Below are 19,010 nucleotides of genomic sequence, written 5' to 3'. Positions count from 1 at the left end.
TCGGGACTAACATATTGATCCAGTGCCCAGTGTCAGTTCCTATTTGTTGCATGCTTTATGTTTTGCAGAATACCCATATCAAACGGAGTCCAAATGAAAAAAAAATGGACGGAGAATATTTTTGGAATATTTGTGAAATATGGGAAGAAGAATCAACGCGAGAAGGTGCCCGAGGGGGCCACGAGGCAGGGGGCGCGCCTGCCCCCCTGGGCGCGCCCCTGACCCTCGTGCGCCCCCCCCCCCCCCCCCGCCCCCGTAAGGCGGTTGCTGCTCTTCTATGGCCGCAAGAAAGCTAATTTTCGGAGAAAAATCTGGGCGAAGGTTTCAATCCAATAGGAGTTACGGATCTCCGAATATATAAGAAACAGTGAAAGGGAAGAATCCCAGAACGCAGAAACAGAGAGAGACAGAGAAACAGATCCAATCTCGGAGGGGCTCTCACCCTTCCCATGCCATGGAGACCAAGGACCAGAGGGGAAACCCTTCTCCCATCTAGGGAGAAGGTCAAGGAAGAAGAAGGAGGAGGTGGGCTCTCTCCCCGTCGCTTCCTGTGGCGCCGGAACGCCAACAACTTCACCGCCATCATCACCAACTCTTCCCCCCTCTATGCAGCGGTGTAACCCCTCTTTTCCTGCTGTAATCTCTACATAAACATGGTGCTCAACGCTATATATTATTTCCCAATGATGTATGGCTATCGTATGATGTTTGAGTAGATTCGTTTTGTCCTATAGGTTAATTGATGATCGTGATTGGCTTGAGTTGCATGTTTTATTATTGGTGCTGTCATATGGTGCTCTCCGTGTCGCGCAAGCGTGAGGGATTCCCGTTGTAGGGTGTTGCAATACGTTCATGATTCGCTTATAGTGGGTTGCGTGAGTGACTGAAACACAAACCCGAGTAAGGGGGTTGTTGCGTATGGGATAAAGAGGACTTGATGCTTTAATGCTATGGTTGGGTTTTTCCTTAATGATCTTTAGTAGTTGCGGATGCTTGCTAGACTTCCAATCATAAGTGCATATGATCCAAGAAGAGAAAGTATGTTAGTTTATGCCTCTCCCTCAAATAAAATTGCAATAATGATTACCGGTCTAGTTATCGATTGCCTAGGGACAAATAACTTTCTCATGACAAAAAGCTCTCTACTAAACCTAACTTAGTTGTGTTTTTATTATCTTGCAAACCTATCCAACAACACCTACAAAGTACTTCTAGTTTCATACTTGTTCTAGGTAAGTCGAACGTTAAGCGTGCGTAGAGTTGTATCGGTGGTCGATAGAACTTGAGGGCATATTTGTTCTACCTTTAGCTCCTCGTTGGGTTCGACACTCTTACTTATCAAAAGAGGCTACAATTGATCCCCTATACTTGTGGGTTATCAAGACCTTTTTCCGGCGCCATTGCCGGGGAGCAATAGCGTGGGGTGAATATTCTCGTGTGTGCTTGTTTGCTTTATCTCTAAGTAATTTTTATTTTCTGTTCTTAGTTGTTCTCTATCTTTAGTTATGGATATGGAACACGAAATACCAAAAAATAGGTGTACTTGCTATTCATGGAGATGGGGAACCTCCTAAAACCCTCGATGCTGGTTATGTGAAAGATATTATGTACTAATTTGGTAATCCTGAGAAGACCCCATTCGATTATGTATTGGGAGAAACGTTGGATCAATGTGAATACTTTAGGGATTATCGCTTGACTCAAAAAGGGGAACTACTATGGGATCAAATTCATATGTTGCATTGGTATGCTCGGGAACTATGCTTGAGATATGATTATTCTTGTTGCTCTAGCATGAAGGCTCCACAGCTTCCCTTTTCATGCAAATTTAATGATGATAAAACCTTGGCTTCTTATGCTAATGGTATATATGATTACTATGATGTGGAACAAAGAGAAGAATTCGTTGCATTTATGGGTGCTTATGAAATTGAATCTTTGTTTAAAGAGTTTGAAGATTTTGATGATTCAGTTTATAGACCTGAAAATTTTGCTATACTTACATATTTCTATGAGAATTATGAATTCAACTCCGATATTGATGATTTTATTGAGAAAGTCTCCGCTGTCCAAGAATAGACTAATATTTTGCACGATCCTATGGAAGAAGAAATTGATGAAACTGTGAGCTCATTGGACGAAAAAGATGATGAGGAGAGCGAAGAACAAAAGGAGGAAGATCGGATTGATCACCCGTGCCCACCTTCTAATGATAGTAACTCTTCAACTCATACATTGTTTAATTTCCCTTCGTGCTTACCGAAGGATGAATGCTATGATAATTGTTATGATCCCGTTGATTCTTTTGAAATATCCCTTTTTGATGATGCTTGCTATGCTTGTGGCCAAGATGCCAATATGAATTATGCTTATGGAGATGAAATTGCTATAGTCCCTTATGTTAAACATGAAATTGTTGCTATTGCACCCACACATGATAGTCCTATTATCTTTTTGAATTCTCCCGACTACACTATATTGAAGAAGTTTGCCCTTATTAAGGATTATATTGATTGGTTGTCTTTTAACGTTGCACATGATGATTTTGATGAATATAATATGCATGTGCTTGCTGCTCCCACTAGCAATTATTATGAGAGAGGAACTATATCTCCACCTCTCTATGTTTCCCACATGATAAAATTGCAAGAAACTGTTTATACTATGCATTGGCCTTTACTATGTGTGCATGAATTGTTCTTCTATGACATGCCGATGTATAGGAAGAGATTAGACTTCTTCATTACATGACATATGTTACTTTGTGCTCACTACTGAATTACAAATCATTGTTAATTAAAATTGGCTTTGATATACCTTGGGATCCGGGTGGATCCATTACTTGAGCACTATATGCCTAGCTTAATGGCTTTAAAGAAAGGGCTGCCAGGGAGACAACCCGGATGTTTTAGAGAGTCATTTATTTCTGTTGTGTGCTTTTATAAAGTTAAAAAATAAAAATAATGTGCCGAGGTTTGCCTTTAGGATGTTTTAGACTACTTGTTGGTTTGTGCGGTGCAGGACAGAAACTTTGGCTGTAGTGCGCGATTTTACATTTTTTTACAGGAACGTCAAATGGTTCTGAAACTTTTTGCACTGTATTTATATACACATCGTTTATTTTTCCTAATTTTGGTAGAATTTTTGGAGTACCATAGGTATGGTGAATGTTCATATTATTACAGACTGTTCCGTTTTAGACAGATTCTGTTTTTGATGCGTAGTTTGCTTGTTTTGATGAAACTATCAATTTCTATCAGTGGATTAAGCCATGGAAAAGTTATATTACAGTATATATAATGCAAAAACAAAATATGAATTGGTTTGCAACAGTACTTAGAGTAGTGATTTGCTTTATTATACTAACATATCTTACCGAGTTTTCTGTTGAGTTTTGTCTGGATGAAGTGTTCGAAGATCGAGGATGTCTCGATATGAGGATAAGGAGGAGAGGCAAGAGCTCAAGCTTGGGGTTTCCCAAGGCACCCGAAGTAAATATTCAAGGAGACTCAAGCGTCTAAGCTTGGTGATTCCCCGGAAGGCATCCCATCTTTCTTCAACAAGTATCGGTATGTTTTCGGATTCGTTTTTTTCATGCGATATGTGCAAATCTTGGAGCGTCTTTTGCATTTAGTTTTCATTTTTCTTTTATGCACCATGCTGGTATGAGGTATTCCATGGTTGATTTATAGAATGCTCTTTGCACTTCACTTATATCTTTTGAGTATGGCTTTATAGAATGCTTCATGTGCTTCGCTTATATCATTTGAAGTTTGGATTGCCTGTTTCTCTTCACATAGAAAACTGCCATTTGTAGAATGCTCTTTTGCCTCACTTATATTTGTTAGATCATGGGCATATCTTTTGTAGAAAGAATTAAACTCTCTTGCTTCACTTATATATATTTAGAGAGATGACAGGAATTGGTCATTCACATGGTTAGTCATAAAATCCTACATAAAACTTGTCGATCACTGAACATGATGTGTTTGATTCCTTGCAATAGTTTTGTGATATAAAGATGGTGATATTAGAGTCATGCTAGTGGGTAGTTGTGGATTGTAGAAATACTTGTGTTGAAGTTTGTGATTCCCGTAGCATGCACGTATGGTGAACCGTTATGTAACGAAGTTGGAGCATGAGGTATTTATTGATTGTCTTCCTTATGAGTGGCGGTCGAGGACGAGCGATGGTCTTTTCCTACCAATCTACTCCCTCCGTCCCATAATATAAGAGCGTTTTTGACACTACACTAGTGTCAAAAATGCTCTTATATTATGGGACGGAGGGAGTATCCCCCTAGGGGCATGCATAGTAGTACTTTGCTTCGAGGGCTAATAAACTTTTGCAATAAGTATATGAGTTCTTTATGACTAGTGTGATTCCATGGATTATACGCACTCTCACCCTTCCATCATTGCTAGCCTCTTCGGTACCGTGCATGGCCCTGTCTCACCTCGAGAGTTGGTGCAAACTTCGCCGGTACATCAAAACCCTGTGATACGATACGCTCTATCACACATAAGCCTCATTATATCTTCCTAAAAACAGCCACCATACCTACCTATCATGGCATTTCCATAGCCATTCCGAGATATATTGCCATGCAACTTCCATCATCATCATATACATGACTTGAGCATTTATTGTCATATTGCTTTGCATGATCGTAAGATAGCTAGCATGATGTTTTCATGGCTTGTCCGTTTTTTGATGTCATTGCTACGCTAGATCATTGCACATCCCGGTGCACCGCCGGAGGCATTCATATAGAGTCATATCTTTGTTCTAATATCGTGTTGTAATATTGAGTTTTAAGTAAATAAAAGTTTGATGATCATCATTATTAGAGCATTTCCTCAAGAAAAAAAGAGAGGCCAAAGAAGCCTAAATAAAAAAAGGGGGGCCAAAGAAGCCCACAAAAAAAAGAAAAAGAAAGAAAGAAAGAAAAAAATGAAAAAAGGGGGCAATGTTACTATCATTTACCACACTTGTGCTTCAAAGTAGCACCATGTTCTTCATATAGAGAGTCTCTTGAGTTATCACTTTTATATACTAGTGGGAATTTTCATTATAGAACTTGGCTTGTATATTTCGATGATGGGCTTCCTCAAATGCCCGAGGTCTTCATGAGCAAGCAAGTTGGATGCACACCCAATTAGTTCCAGTTTGAGCTTTCATACACTTATAGCTCCTAGTGCATCTGTTGCATGGCAATCCCTACTCCTCACATTGACATCAATTGATGGGCATCTCCATAGCCCGTTGATTAGCCGTGTCGATGTGAGACTTTCTCCTTTTTTGTCTTCTCCACACAACCTCCATCATCATATTCTATTCCACCCATAGTGCTATGTCCATGGCTTGCGCTCATGTATTGCGTGAGGGTTGAAAAGGTTGAAGGGCGTTAAAAAGTATGAACCAATTGCTCAGCTTGTCATCGGGGATGTGCATGATGTGAATATTTTGTGTGGTGAAGATGGAGCATAGCCAGACTATATGATTTTGTAGGGATAACTTTCTTTTGCCATGTTGTTTTGAAAAGACATGATTGCTTTATTAGTATGCTTGAAGTACTATTGTCTTAATGTCAAATGATAGACTATTGCTTTGAATCACTCGTGTCTTAATATTCATGCCATGATTAGATTACATGATCTAGATTATGCTAGGTAGCATTCCACATCAAAAATTATCTTTTTTATCATTTACCTACTCGAGGACGAGTATAAATTAAGCTTGGGGATGCTGATACGTCTCCGTCGTATCTATATTTTTTGATTGTTCCATGCCAATATTCTACAACTTTCATATACTTTTGGCAACTTTTTATATTATTTTTGGGACTAACATATTCATCCAGTGCCCAGTGCCAGTTCCTGTTTGTTGCATGTTTTATGTTTCGCAGAAAACCCATATCAAACGGAGTCCAAACGGAATAAAAACGGACGGAGAATATTTTTGGAATATTTGTGAAATATGGGAAGAAGAATCAACGCGAGAAGGTGCCCGAGGGGGCCACGAGGCAGGGGGCGCGCCTGCACCCCTGGGCGCGCCTGCACCCCTGGGCGCGCCCCTGACCCTCGTGGGGCCCCCCATAAGGCAGTTGCTGCTCTTCTTTGGCCGCAAGAAAGCTAATTTTTGGAGAAAAAGCTGGGCAAAGGTTTCAATCCAATCGGAGTTACGGATCTCCGGATATATAAGAAACGGTGAAAGGGCAGAATCCCAGAACGCAGAAACAGAGAGAGACAGAGAGACAGATCCAATCTCGGAGGGGCTCTCGCCCCTCCCATGCCATGGAGACCAAGGACCAGAGGGGAAACCCTTCTCCTATCTAGGGAGAAGGTCAAGGAAGAAGAAGAAGGAGGGGGGCTCTCTCCCCCTCGCTTCCGGTGGTGCCGGAACGCCGCCGGGGCCATCATCATCACCGCGATCTGCAACAAAAACTTCACCGCCATCATCACCAACTCTTCCCCCCTCTATGCAGCGGTGTAACCCCTCTTTTACCCGCTGTAATCTCTACTTAAACATGGTGCTCAACGCTATATATTATTTCCCAATGATGTATGGCTATCCTATGATATTTGGGTAGATTCGTTTTGTCCTATGGGTTAATTGATGATCGTGATTGGCTTGAGTTGCATGTTTTATTATTGGTGATGTCCTATGGTGCTCTTCGTGTCACGCAAGCGTGAGGGATTCCCGCTGTAGGGTGTTGCAATACATTCATGATTCGCTTATAGTGGGTTGCGTGAGTGACTGAAACACAAACCCGAGTAAGGGGGTTGTTGCGTATGGGATAAAGAGGACTTGATGCTTTAATGCTATGGTTGGGTTTTACCTTAATGATCTTTAGTAGTTGCGGATGCTTGCTAGAGTTCCAATCATAAGTGCATATGATCCAAGAAGAGAAAGTATGTTAGTTTATGCCTCTCCCTCAAATAAAATTGCAATAATCATTACCGGTCTAGTTATCGATTGCCTAGGGACAAATAACTTTCTCGTGACAAAAAGCTCTCTACTAAACCTAACTTAGTTGTGTCTTTATCTAAACAGCCCCTAGATTTTATTTACGTGCTCTTTATTATCTTGCAAACCTATCCAACAAGACCTACAAAGTACTTCTAGTTTCATACTTTGTTCTAGGTAAGGCGAACGTTAAGCGTGCGTAGAGTTGTATCGGTGGTCGATATAACTTGAGGGAATATTTGTTCTACCTTTAGCTCCTCTTTGGGTTCGACACTCTTACTTATCGAAAGAGGCTACAATTGATCCCCTATACTTGTGGGTTATCACATGCCACACACCTCCCAATCAACAGGACCCCATTTCGACCATAGGATGTCCGTTTCCTCCATTTTGCGGTACGCCAGACCCCTCCCGATGAACAGGATCCCGTTTTGACCCTGGCCGGTCGAACACAAGGCCGTTTCCTCCATTCTACGGTACGCCAGGCCTCGTTTCCATCGCTTGTTCAGTCCAAGCTGGTTGGCTCCCGATGAACACGACGTATTCTGACCCAGTCGGTTGCCTCCCGATGAACTGGACGTTGCTTCTCCGTTCCGACCCAGCCGATTCGCTGCCCGATGAACAGGACGCCGTTGCTGCCGTCTGTTGCCTCCCCATGTACACAAGCCCTGGCCGTCCGTTTATATATGCACGAGTAGGCGTTCGAGACCCCACCCGTATGTATGTACGTGGCCGTATTTTCTTTCTTGCACCCTGGCCGTTGTACGTACGTGTACATGCTACGTGCGCGCGTCTACTATGACACGTGCGCGCCTCTACTATGACACGTGCGCACCTCTACATCGACCAGTATGTACATACACGTTTGCGACCAGAATGACAATGCTACGTACACTTCGACCAGGTGGGTCCCGACTGTCAGGCACTTCCTTCCGTGCGAAGATGTAGCTGGTGGGTCCCAGCAGTCAGGGGGCGAATCATTTTTTTTCCGTAATATGGATGCACTTCCTTGCATGCGAAGATATAGATGGTGGGTCCCAGCAGTCAGGGGGAAATGTTTTTTCAGGAAATACAGTGGCCCGTCCAATGGGTCCCTGCTGTCAGGTGGAGGAATCATTAATTTTCGCGTAATAAGGAGGCACTTCCTTACTGCGGCCGTGGAACCAGCTGTCAGCCTCTCCATGTACAGTACTCTTCCGATGGAAGTCATTCATTGACCACATTGACCATGCTGCACCGAGAGCACCAAGGCGGTGGACGACGGCGAGGCCTAAGAAGGGGACGACGCGGAGCCGGGGAAGATGCGGCAGTGGATGCCCATGCGGAGAGGAGTATGAGGGTTCACTGGTTCGGCTGCGGTGTTAGGCTGCGTCGCCGCAGGGCCTGGCCAGCGGTGGGAGTAGTAGGGGGCGGTGAGGCCTCCGCGGCAGCACAGCCGGCCACGGAAGGCAGGAGCAGGCGACACGACCGGCGCTGCTTTGGGCGGCTGGAGCAAGAAGACTAGAGGTTGAAGAAGCACTACGGCCGTTGGATGGACATCGTATGGTCACTGGAGCTAGAATCGTTCATATTGACTAAGTTGACAAAGCCCTCCATCCCCGTCAACTTAGTAGGCCCACATGTTAGCCTCCCACTATGCTGGGTCCCAGCTAGCAGGGGGAGTATTCATTTTTTGTGCGTAATAAGGACGCACTTCCTTGCGTGCGAAGATATAGCTAGTGGGTCCGACCTGTCAGCGGGGGTAACATTTTTTTCATGAAATACAGAGGCCCTTCCGGTCGGTCCTAGATGTCAGGTGGAGGAATCATTATTTTGTGCGTAATAAGGAGGCATTTCCTTGTGTGCGGCCATGGACCCAGCTGTCAGCCTCTCAACGTACAGTCCACGTCCGATGGATGTCGTTCGTTGACCACGTTGACCACGGCGCGCCGAGAGCACCCGGGCGGTGGACGAAGGCGAGGCCTAGGAAGGGAACGACACGGAGCCGGGGAAGACTCGGCAGTGGTTGCCCACGCGGTGGGGAGTACGAGGGTTTACTGGTCCGGCTGCTGTCGCCGGAAAATAACAGGATGTGTGGGTGAGTAGAGGAATGGCCTGGCCAGCAATGGAGTAGGGTGGGGCGGTGCGGCCTGTGCGGCAGCACAGCCGGCCATGGGAGGCGAGAGCAGGCAGTCCCACCGGCGCTGGTTTGGGCGGCTGGAGCAAGAAGATCAGATATTGAAGAAGCAGCACGGCCGTTGGATTAACATCCAACGGTCACTGCTGCTAGAATTGTTTGTGGACTAAGTTGACAAAGCCTTTCGTACACGTCAACCTAGTAGACCCACAAGTCAGCCGCCAAATCTCTCCCAAACAGCATACAGCCCGAAATTTCTAGCCAGATTCAAATTAATTTAAAAACTAAACATACCTAAATTTAAATCCAATGAAATTTTACCCGCACAAAAACAATGAAATTTAAAATATCAAAATCCGAAAGAAAAAAGTATTTTGGAACTAATTGCCTGTTTGCTGTATTTTTTCATTTTACAGCCCATTTAATATTTACTTATATCCCATTTCTTATTACTTATAGCCCATTTTCTGGGCAAAACGCATCCCTCCTCGCCTTGAAAGATTTTCGGCCCAGCAGGGCGTAGAAAAACAAGTAGGCCTACGTTGGTTATTATGCAAAAAACAAAATAGCTGGGCTAGCCATTTTCAGAAAGGAAAAAACAAACTGGGCTGGTCATGTGCTAGACGGGCCACAGCTCCCGAACAACCCAGTTGATACCCTTCTCCGTCCCGAAAAAACAAAATTACTGCGCCTGCTGGGTCCCTACTGTCATCCTCACCATGTACAGTCATCTCCTTATTCCTCTCGGTTGTTGACCATGTTGACAACACCGGAGGGCGGCGCCGCGGCGAGCGAACCAAGGCGGAGGACGATGGTGAGGCCTCGGATGGGAACAAACAGGAGCCGGGGAAGATGCGCAGAGTTTTAGGGTGCGATGTGGCCACGATGCGTGCGCGGCAGCACAGCCAGCCGTGGGAGGCGGGAGCAGGCGGTCCCGCCGGCGCTGGTTTGGCTTTGGCGGCTGGAGGAAGAAGAGACTGAAGAAACATGACAGACGTTGAATGTCAATCCAACGGTCAAGGTTGGCACAATCGTTTGTTGACTAAGCTGACACCAAGTAGCATACTTTTTTATATATAGGAAGAAAAGAAAAACTGGGCTCGTTCGCCTGATAACATTCCCGAAACTGCGACCGTTCGATCTTGCGTCGCAACTAAAACTGCGAGGAAAATGCGTTCGTCTGCCGTCCTCCTCCCAGGGAACGTTCGCCACATAAGTGACTAGCACCCTTGGTTTTCAACCGAGAGGTCTTGGGTTCGAGTCCCAGGAACTCTCAATTTTGTCCTCCTTCCTTCCTCGCAAAAAAAGAAAGAAAATCAAAGACTTGAGAAGGCGTACAGAACAAGCTAGTGTACCAGTAAAGAGACGTTGCTGAGTTTTAGAAAAAAGAGAGACGTGCTCCTGTAGCTGGTTCGAATCCAAACCTAGACTATGACTATATATGGTGCTATGCTACTCTGCAAGTAATGAAACTGACATATCCAACGTTCGCTTCTCCTCTTCTCTACTTACTCTGCCTAGCATCAGAAGCTCTGGCCGCAGCAACCATGTCCGCTGGCTGCTCGTCCACCTGCTCTTCAGCAGGCAACAACCAGATATGCGCCAAGTCACCACCCGTACCATCGCCTGTGGGTCTCATCACACCCCCGCCGGCACACGCACCGCAGCCGGTTGCTCATCGCAACCCGCTGCCGTTGGTGTGGTGCCACTGCTGCAAATCACGCAGAGTCATCCGTCGCGTCTCAACCACAATCCTCAACCCTGGCCGAGTCTTCTACAAATGCCCGAATCATGGGGTAATAATATGTTTAAGTGTTGTTCTGCTGCTTTCAGTTGCTGATTTTTTAATACTTTGGTTGATGATCTTCCAATTTGATTCGTGCAGAAAAGGGAAGATTCATGTGATTTGTATTTCTGGGAAGTTGCTGATGTGGGGGAACGCAACTATGCTGATTATTTGGTTAGCCGAGGAATCCCAATACCAGCAGGTTGGGGTGTTGGACAAGTAACTGAAGGAACGGCAGAAGAGGAAGATGCAGAGCAGAAGGTTAAAGATGCAGTTCCTCTGATCATGGCCAAGCAACAGCTGCTGAACGGCCTTGACAGCAATGAGGAGATGAAAGAGCTTGTGAAGATAATGGGCAAAATCGATGTGCTCTGTAGGATGATTGTCTCTTTATTTGCAGTGTATGTAGCACTCGTGATGTATTCAGTGGCTATGACATGAGCACTTTGCTGAAACTAGTAATGAATGAAACCTGTGTAGCAGGCAGGGCGTAGTGTTGTGAACATCTAATGATTTCTATTAACAGAAATCGGGGGTATCCCCTTTTGCTCATAAATAAATAAATAGCATAGGCCCTTTTGGTAATAAATAAATAAATTAGCAGAGGCCCTGTCGGGTCAGCTTTGTTCCCATTCGAAGACGTCGAGCAAATTGCAGTCCAACAGCAAACTATGTCATCAAATTCAAGTTTCACAGCCAAATATGAGTACAACTAAACAACAATGTCATCATGTTTTAGTCGTCATACAATCACCAAACACAAATGAACATACATAACAAGTGATGTTCTCACAGCAAAATACTAAACAACACGTTCATCAGGTTTCAGTTGTCATAGCAAACACAATTTCACATAGTAGATAAAAAACGTCTTCTGACAGGCAAATACGACAAAAGCAATCTAATCATCATCCGCAGCAGCAGCGTCAACATCTTCGCCATGTGTATCAGTCTGAATCGTAATTCCCCAGAGTGTCATCTTCTTCTTCATCCTCAATGTCCTCGAACGTTGGCTTCTTCTTGATCAACTCTTGTATGTCCACAGCACGACAGGCAATCTTTTCGCCAGCGTCATTGACGTGATGGTTCTCAAAGATATTAGGAACATCTGTGGAATCTTGTACATCAGGAGCAGTGTAAGCATCATCTTGTTGTGCAACTTCATTAAACGAATTCCTCTGCTCAAACCTTTGCAATACTCTCCAGTCATCGCTACGTGCAAATGTGTCTTCCAAGAAAAATATTGTGTTGCTTGATTTGCCAAAATAAAAGGCTCGTTGGTCTGGTACGCCGCCTTGACATTGATGGATTTGAAATAATCATCAGCTCTGGGTTTTGCGATCCTGGAAAACAGGTTATACCAACGACAGCACAACAGAACCACACACCGATGATCCTCGAAACTGGAGATATACTGCAACTGAACAATGTCTGTTATGTTAGCATACATTTCAGTTGTCTCTCTGTCGTACGTATCCGTGCTCATGATGGCACTGTTTTGTGTCTTCCTGCCTTCGTCGCGTGCAAGGGTGTTGTAGCGCACATCTCCAACAACGCAAGATTCATAATGTCTTACCCGAGTATCAGGACCCATTGCTAGTGCGTAAAGGGCATCATCAACTGCCTGCCCATCCTCCCGCATCTTCTTAACCTATGGTTAGAAAATAGACAAGCTGATCATCTTATGTACTCAATATATTAAAAAAACTGACAGTGCAATTCAAAAGCTTACATGGCTCTTGAACCATTTCGCAAATCCTGCCATAACCAGTTTGTCAATGTTTCTTGGATTTTGCGGCAGTAACTCCTTTTTGTAGATGCTGCACAACATAGTGATCGCGTCAAACATCTAAATATATAAGAATGTGCTGCAAGTTTAGTAGATTACGATGTATAAGCTGCAGTACTTAGCACTTACTTGATATAAGGTAGTATCTCAGGACAGTTATTCAACACATACCAAACCATTTTGTCCAAATCTTTAGGTTTGTCCTCTTGTCGACTCTTCCCTGTAACTCGAACAGAATAATCGAAAACATTGAGCCCGGGATTGTCTTCACCCACCTCTTTGCTAAGCTGATCAGCTGTTTCAATGTATTTTGAGCAGAATGTCAACGCTTCTGTAGCAATGTAGGCCTCTGCAATGGAACCCTCGGGTCTAGCTCTGTTCCTAACATAGCCCTTGAAAGTGCCTAGCCGCCTTTCAATAGGGTACATCCAGCCATACTGTACTGGACCTCTAAGTAGTGCCTCATCAGGTAGATGAACAGCCAAATGCACCATCACATCAAAGAAGGCTGGAGGATATATCTTCTCAAGGTCGCATAGGATAGTTGGTATCTTGTCTCTAAGACGCTCCAAAGCATCTACCCTGATATTTCTACTGCAGAGTTCCCTGAAGAATTGTCCCAACTCTGCAACTGCTCTGTATAAGTCAGGGCGGCCCAATCCTCTAAGGATAACAGGTAAAACCCTTTGAAGTAGGACGTGGCAGTCATGAGTTTTCAACCCTTGTACCTTGTTTCCATCTGCACTGACTCTCCTTTCAGGGTTGGAAGCAAATCCATGTGGGAATCTCACACGTGACAGGACCTCGCAGAATTCTTTTCTTTTTACCTTGTCCAAGACGTACACAGCTGGTGCCATATCCCGTGGTTTACCTTCATCTTCCACCTGCAAATCCTTTCTGATACCCAGGTGTGTCAAATCAATCCTAGATTTTAAGGTATCTTTCGTCTTGCCTTCAATATTAAGAAGTGTGCCGATAATGCTGTCACATATATTTTTCTCGATGTGCATCACATCAAGATTATGCCGCAGATCCAAATCTTTCCAATACTCCAAGTCCCACAAAGTGGACCTGCGGGTAAACAATAATCTCTCTTCTGCCCTGCCACGCTTCCTTTTCCCGCTACCATTACCAGGATGGTTTCCTGGTGTAATATGCCTGACCTTCTCTAATTCCACTTGCAACTCATCGGCGGTGAGCCTCTTTGGCGCATCACGGTTTTCATGCTTTGCATTGAACACATGTCTTCGGTATTTTGTAGGACGCGGCTTGTCCTTGGCAAGGAAACGGCGGTGTCCAATGTAACAGATCTTGCTAAGTATTGCGTATGACAGCGGATTCCTGTCACAGCGAACACATGCATTGTAACCATGTGTCGTTCGCCCTGACATAGTGCCCAAAGCCGGATAATCATGGATGCACCAAATTATAACAGCACGCAGAAAGAAATCAGCTGGTGGGCTGCTATATAGGTCTCGAGTGAGAACACCCCTCCATAGCTGTTGAAGTTCCTCCACAAGAGGCTCCATGAATAAATCAAAATCCTTTCCAGGACTTTTTGGACCTGGGATGAGCAAGGCCATCATGTAGTTTGATTCTTTGGTGCAGACATTTGGAGGCATGTTGTAAGGGATAACAAGCACTGGCCACATGCTATATGTGGCGCTCTGGTGGCCAAATGGGTTAAATCCATCTGAAGCTAAGCCAAGTCTAATGTTTCTCGGGTCAGCAGCAAACTTTTTGTGTTTCTGATTGAAGCTTTTCCACTCACTACCATGAGATGGATGGCTCATTACATTCTGATCTCTGTACTCCTGGTTCCTAGAATGCCACAGTACATCCTCTCTTGTTTCAGCATCATGAAACAACCTCTGCAATCTTGGTGTAATTGGAAAATGTCTCAGAACATTATGAGGAATCCTCTTCACAGCATCGCCATCTTTCCATCTTGATGATTTGCATTTCGGGCATTCACTTAAGTTGGCATAATCCTTCCGGAACAGAACACAATTATTCTTACAAACATGGATCATATCATATCCAATTCCAACTGCACGAAGGAAATTCTTCATTTTACTGTAGGTGTGTGGCAGCTCAGACGCATCTGGGAAAGCTTTGCGGAAAGCAGCCAACATCGCATCGAATGATTTGTTGGTCATCCGCTCAGATGTCTTCACCTGAAGAAAGGTGACCATAGCTGAGAATACTGACAGCTTATTTCCTGGGGTGACAGCCACGTTGCATTGTTCCAACATGCGGGCCCACCGTTTTTCTTCTGCAGGTGAAAGTTCACGAAATGCACGAGCATTTCGTAGCATTGTTTCAATGTTGGTCAAACTCACTGGCTCCGCCACCACCACCTCCTCCTCCTCTTCCACCTGAGCATCAGGCAGATCAAGATGGTGATCTGCTGCTTCCACGTAGTCAGTAACATTGACGTTCACAGCTTCACCATGATGAACCCACCTAGTATATGTGACCGACATCCCATACAAGTGTAGATGATTTTGCACAGTTGACTGGGGTCTTGTAACTGAATTCATACAACTGCTACACGGGCAGAGCACATCTGATTTCGGACCACCGTACTCAGCTCTGATAAAGTTCATGAAGTTTTCAACCCCCTCGACATATGCAGCGGAGAATCTTCGAGCAGAAGTTATCCAAGTCCTGTCCATCTGTTAGACATACAAATTAGTTCTTCTACTAGATATTACAGGAAAAACATATATGCTTTTTTATGAAGTCCAGAAAAAATACCTAGGTCGATGTCTAAAGCTATGGCAAGATATTTGGACGAGCAGATCTAAGTAACGAAATATATTTAAAGCTAATTCAGCAAACAGATTTGAGTGCTAAATTATGGCAGGCTGTTTCAGCAGTCAATGAGGCCGAGCACACAGCCATCGAACTATCGAAGGCCATCGCAGCAACAAAGATCGAGTATAAAACGGTGTAGAGCTATTTCACCTAACAGATTGGCTACTAGACCATGGCAATCTACGTCACAATAAATATATGGCAGGATATTTTAGCAACTAATCGGGCTTGGCATGCCATCTCAGCTAAGCAGATTGAGTGCAGAACAGGGCAAGGAAGCTTCTTAAGCAGAGCATATTGACTGTAAACTACTTCGGCAAACAGTGAGATTAACAGCGTCTATCAGCTAACATTCAGCGCTACACTGACATGCACGGGGCCTCAGTCTAGAATGCGCGTACCGTGGGAGAAGCTGACCGCCGTGCGTCTCCACACGAACGTCGCCAGCGGTGGCGGCGCTGACCGCCGTGCGCCTCCACAAGAACGTCGCCAGCGGTGGCGGCGCGGCTCGAGGACGGCAGTCTACGAGAGCGTACTGTGGGAGCGAGAGGATCGCCGTGCGTCCCCTCGACGAACCGCGGCGCCGACGTATCGGCGCGGCGGGGAGGGCGGCTTTGGCGGAGCGAATGGAGTGGAGGGGGACGGGGGGAGGGGGTTTGGGGAATATTATTGGCTAGTTGGCCGAAGGGCGGTTGAATTTGGGATTTGGGGGGAATTTTGGGGGGGGGGGATTTCGCGCGGTGGGCGGGGGGAGTTTGGCGCATGGTCGGTTTCTCCAAGTGCAGTCCCACGTGTCAGTGAAGAGGCAAGCCGAAGCGCGTTCCGTTTGCGTGAGCCGTGTGCAGGACCGAACGTGTGTGGGGTGCAATGCGACCGCGACAGGGGTGTTGTGAGTGTACCCCTTTTTTCCTTTTAAACTAGGTGCTTCGCCCCCTCAAAAAAACTTGGTGCTTCGCGCGATCCATCGATACTACTACTAGTAATCCGGTAATCCCGACTAAAACGGCGCGGCCGGGTCTTTTCCCGCGCGATATGCTGGGAGGTTGGCTTAGTTGGGTTTTTTAGGACGAGTAATGCTAGACCTACGTAATCCCAGTTACGTAATTAACGTAATGTGAAACGTGTGAGCTGTTGATTGTAGATTGGGGGGAGGGAGGGGCCCACCACCATGAAAATCAGGGAGGAGAGAGAGAGGCAATTTACGTTAACCCTTTCGTAGGTTCCCGTAGATGTAGAAAGATGTGAAATGCGTGAATGTGTAGTGGACGTACTATTGGAGTGCCTAAGATAAATTGTGTATGTAGACCCTATGTGTTTATTTACTTCGCATGTTAGCTTTGTCTCGGTTCAATAAAAAGCAGAGTTGGTGATGATGGTGTGCCTGCCATCCTGCAATATAGGCCGTCCGATCTATATCTAACGGATAGGAAGGAAACTATGACAATTTACCCGCACTCCTCTCCACATTTGCAGATAAGGCCTTCCCTCGTTCACCCTTTTCTCCCACAAGATCTTGATGTTCCGTGCAACGCACGGCATCTTGCTAGTACTCCTACAATATACTATATTATTGTGAAAGTTCATATACACCGGCCGAGATTAATGCAAACACGGCAGATTTTCATTACATTTCGAACTTTTATAGGACAGAAAAATAAAAGAAACCCGACCCTAAACCTATTCTACGGCGGCGACCGACGTCCTCCATCTGCGATCTCCATGTACGGGGGCGGGGTTCATGACAAAGGTGCGGTCTCCGGCGAGGAAGAGTAGAACACGGGAGACGGACCGGCCAGTTGGCACACCATGCCCTACTCATCCTCGGAGGAGTCCCCGACCTCGGCGGTGCCGGACGTTGGACGGCGGCAAGTAGGACGCGTGGCTGACGGTGCTCCCGTCGTCGGCCGCCATCGTGGCCACCACTTGTGCGGTCGCGTCCGCGTCCGGCTACGCCGCTATTGCGTCGCAAGCGGCGACTTGAGCGAGGGTGGCGACCTCGAGCTTCATCCCCGAAGACCTCTCCCGGAGAGCGTTCACGCTCGCGGTCATGGCGGATGTGGTGCCAGGTAGCAGGACGATGCGCTATGGTGTGGAGGTTAGCTGGGCATTGCCGCTTTAAGTAGCGCATTCCGGTGAGGCCAAAGCGCCCGGGTGCGTCATTAAGTCGCCGGAGTTTGTTCCTCGGGCACCGAGCCTCTTAACGACGGCATACGGACGGACGGCATGAATGCGGGCAGCTGGCGCCGGCTGGGAACGCACCGCGCGACGGCGCGAGGGACGAGGGTTTTTGGTGTGCCAGGGTAGTCAGCTGCGGTCGTGGCAACGTTGGAGATGCCCTTTGCTCACATGCGACCCCACATGTCATTGAAAAAGCAAGACGACCCGGCATGGTCTCAGGTCCTGGGGATGCAGTTGGCCGCGCTACACCACTCCGCGGACGCGTCGCGGCGCGCGCGCACTTCGGCGCCCCGTGCATCCTCGACGAGCCGGGTGTTGATCTGCTGGTCGTGCCACAGCGCTAACGCCACCCTCGGCACACTGAAACCGACCGTGTCCAGCGACGATGAGCGTGTCGCTCACCGCGGTCGCCCTGTCCAGAGGCGGTGCTGGAGCTGCGCCACGTTGCTGGCCCCCACGACCCACATGAACGGTTGCCGGTGGCGAGGAGGTCGTGGGCCAGCTCCTCCATTGGACTAGTCTGCGCCACGTCGTCCCGACAGGTGTGCCCCACATGTCGGTTTCCCTGTTTTCCCGGCCATATTCGAGCGTCAGTGCTCCGCGTTGCGCATTAGGCGCAGAACAGGTGGTTTTTGTGCCCTGGTTCAAATGTGGTACAGTACCAAGTTGTTACCCTAGCCCCAAGTGTGGTGGTTTTGGGTACGGTACCACCCTTTTCCTTTTCAAGTAGTGAAGCGTAACACTTGATTAAGTAGCCGGATGGTGTGCTAAATGTAGGTGTCCGACTGTTTGAAAGAATAATTGAGGTGTGCCCGGTCCGTGCCCGCATTTAGGGGTCCAACTTACCATGTTCCGGCAGTAGTAACTATACTAGTCCCTGCGTACTCCCTCTGTTTTTATTTACTCCGCATTTTAGCTTTGCTCAAAGTCAAACTTTGTAAACTTTGACAAAGTTCATAGACAGAAATAATAACATATACAATAACAAATCAATACCATTAGATTCATTATTGAATATACTTTCACATCATATATATTTGCTATTGTAAATGTTCATATTTCTACTCTTACTAGCAAGATGCCCGTGCGTTGCACGTAACATCAAGATGCATTTGTATGACTAGTTTATCTTGTGAGAGAAAAGGATGAACGAGGGAAGGCCTTATTTGCAATTGTGGAGAGGTGTGTGGGTACCTTTTTGCAAAATTGCCATAGTTTCCTTCCTATCCGTCAGATATAAATCGGACGGCCTATATTGCAGGATGGCAGGCACACCATCATCACCAACTCTGTTTTTTATAAGAGTCCGTCCGATTTATATCTGACGGATAGGAAGGAAACTATGGCAATTT

Source organism: Triticum aestivum, chromosome 5D (genome assembly GCF_018294505.1).
Source record: "Triticum aestivum cultivar Chinese Spring chromosome 5D, IWGSC CS RefSeq v2.1, whole genome shotgun sequence".
NCBI lineage: Eukaryota > Viridiplantae > Streptophyta > Magnoliopsida > Poales > Poaceae > Triticum > Triticum aestivum.
The sequence above is the reverse complement of the archived record's forward strand: the minus strand, read 5'-3'. Positions refer to the sequence as shown.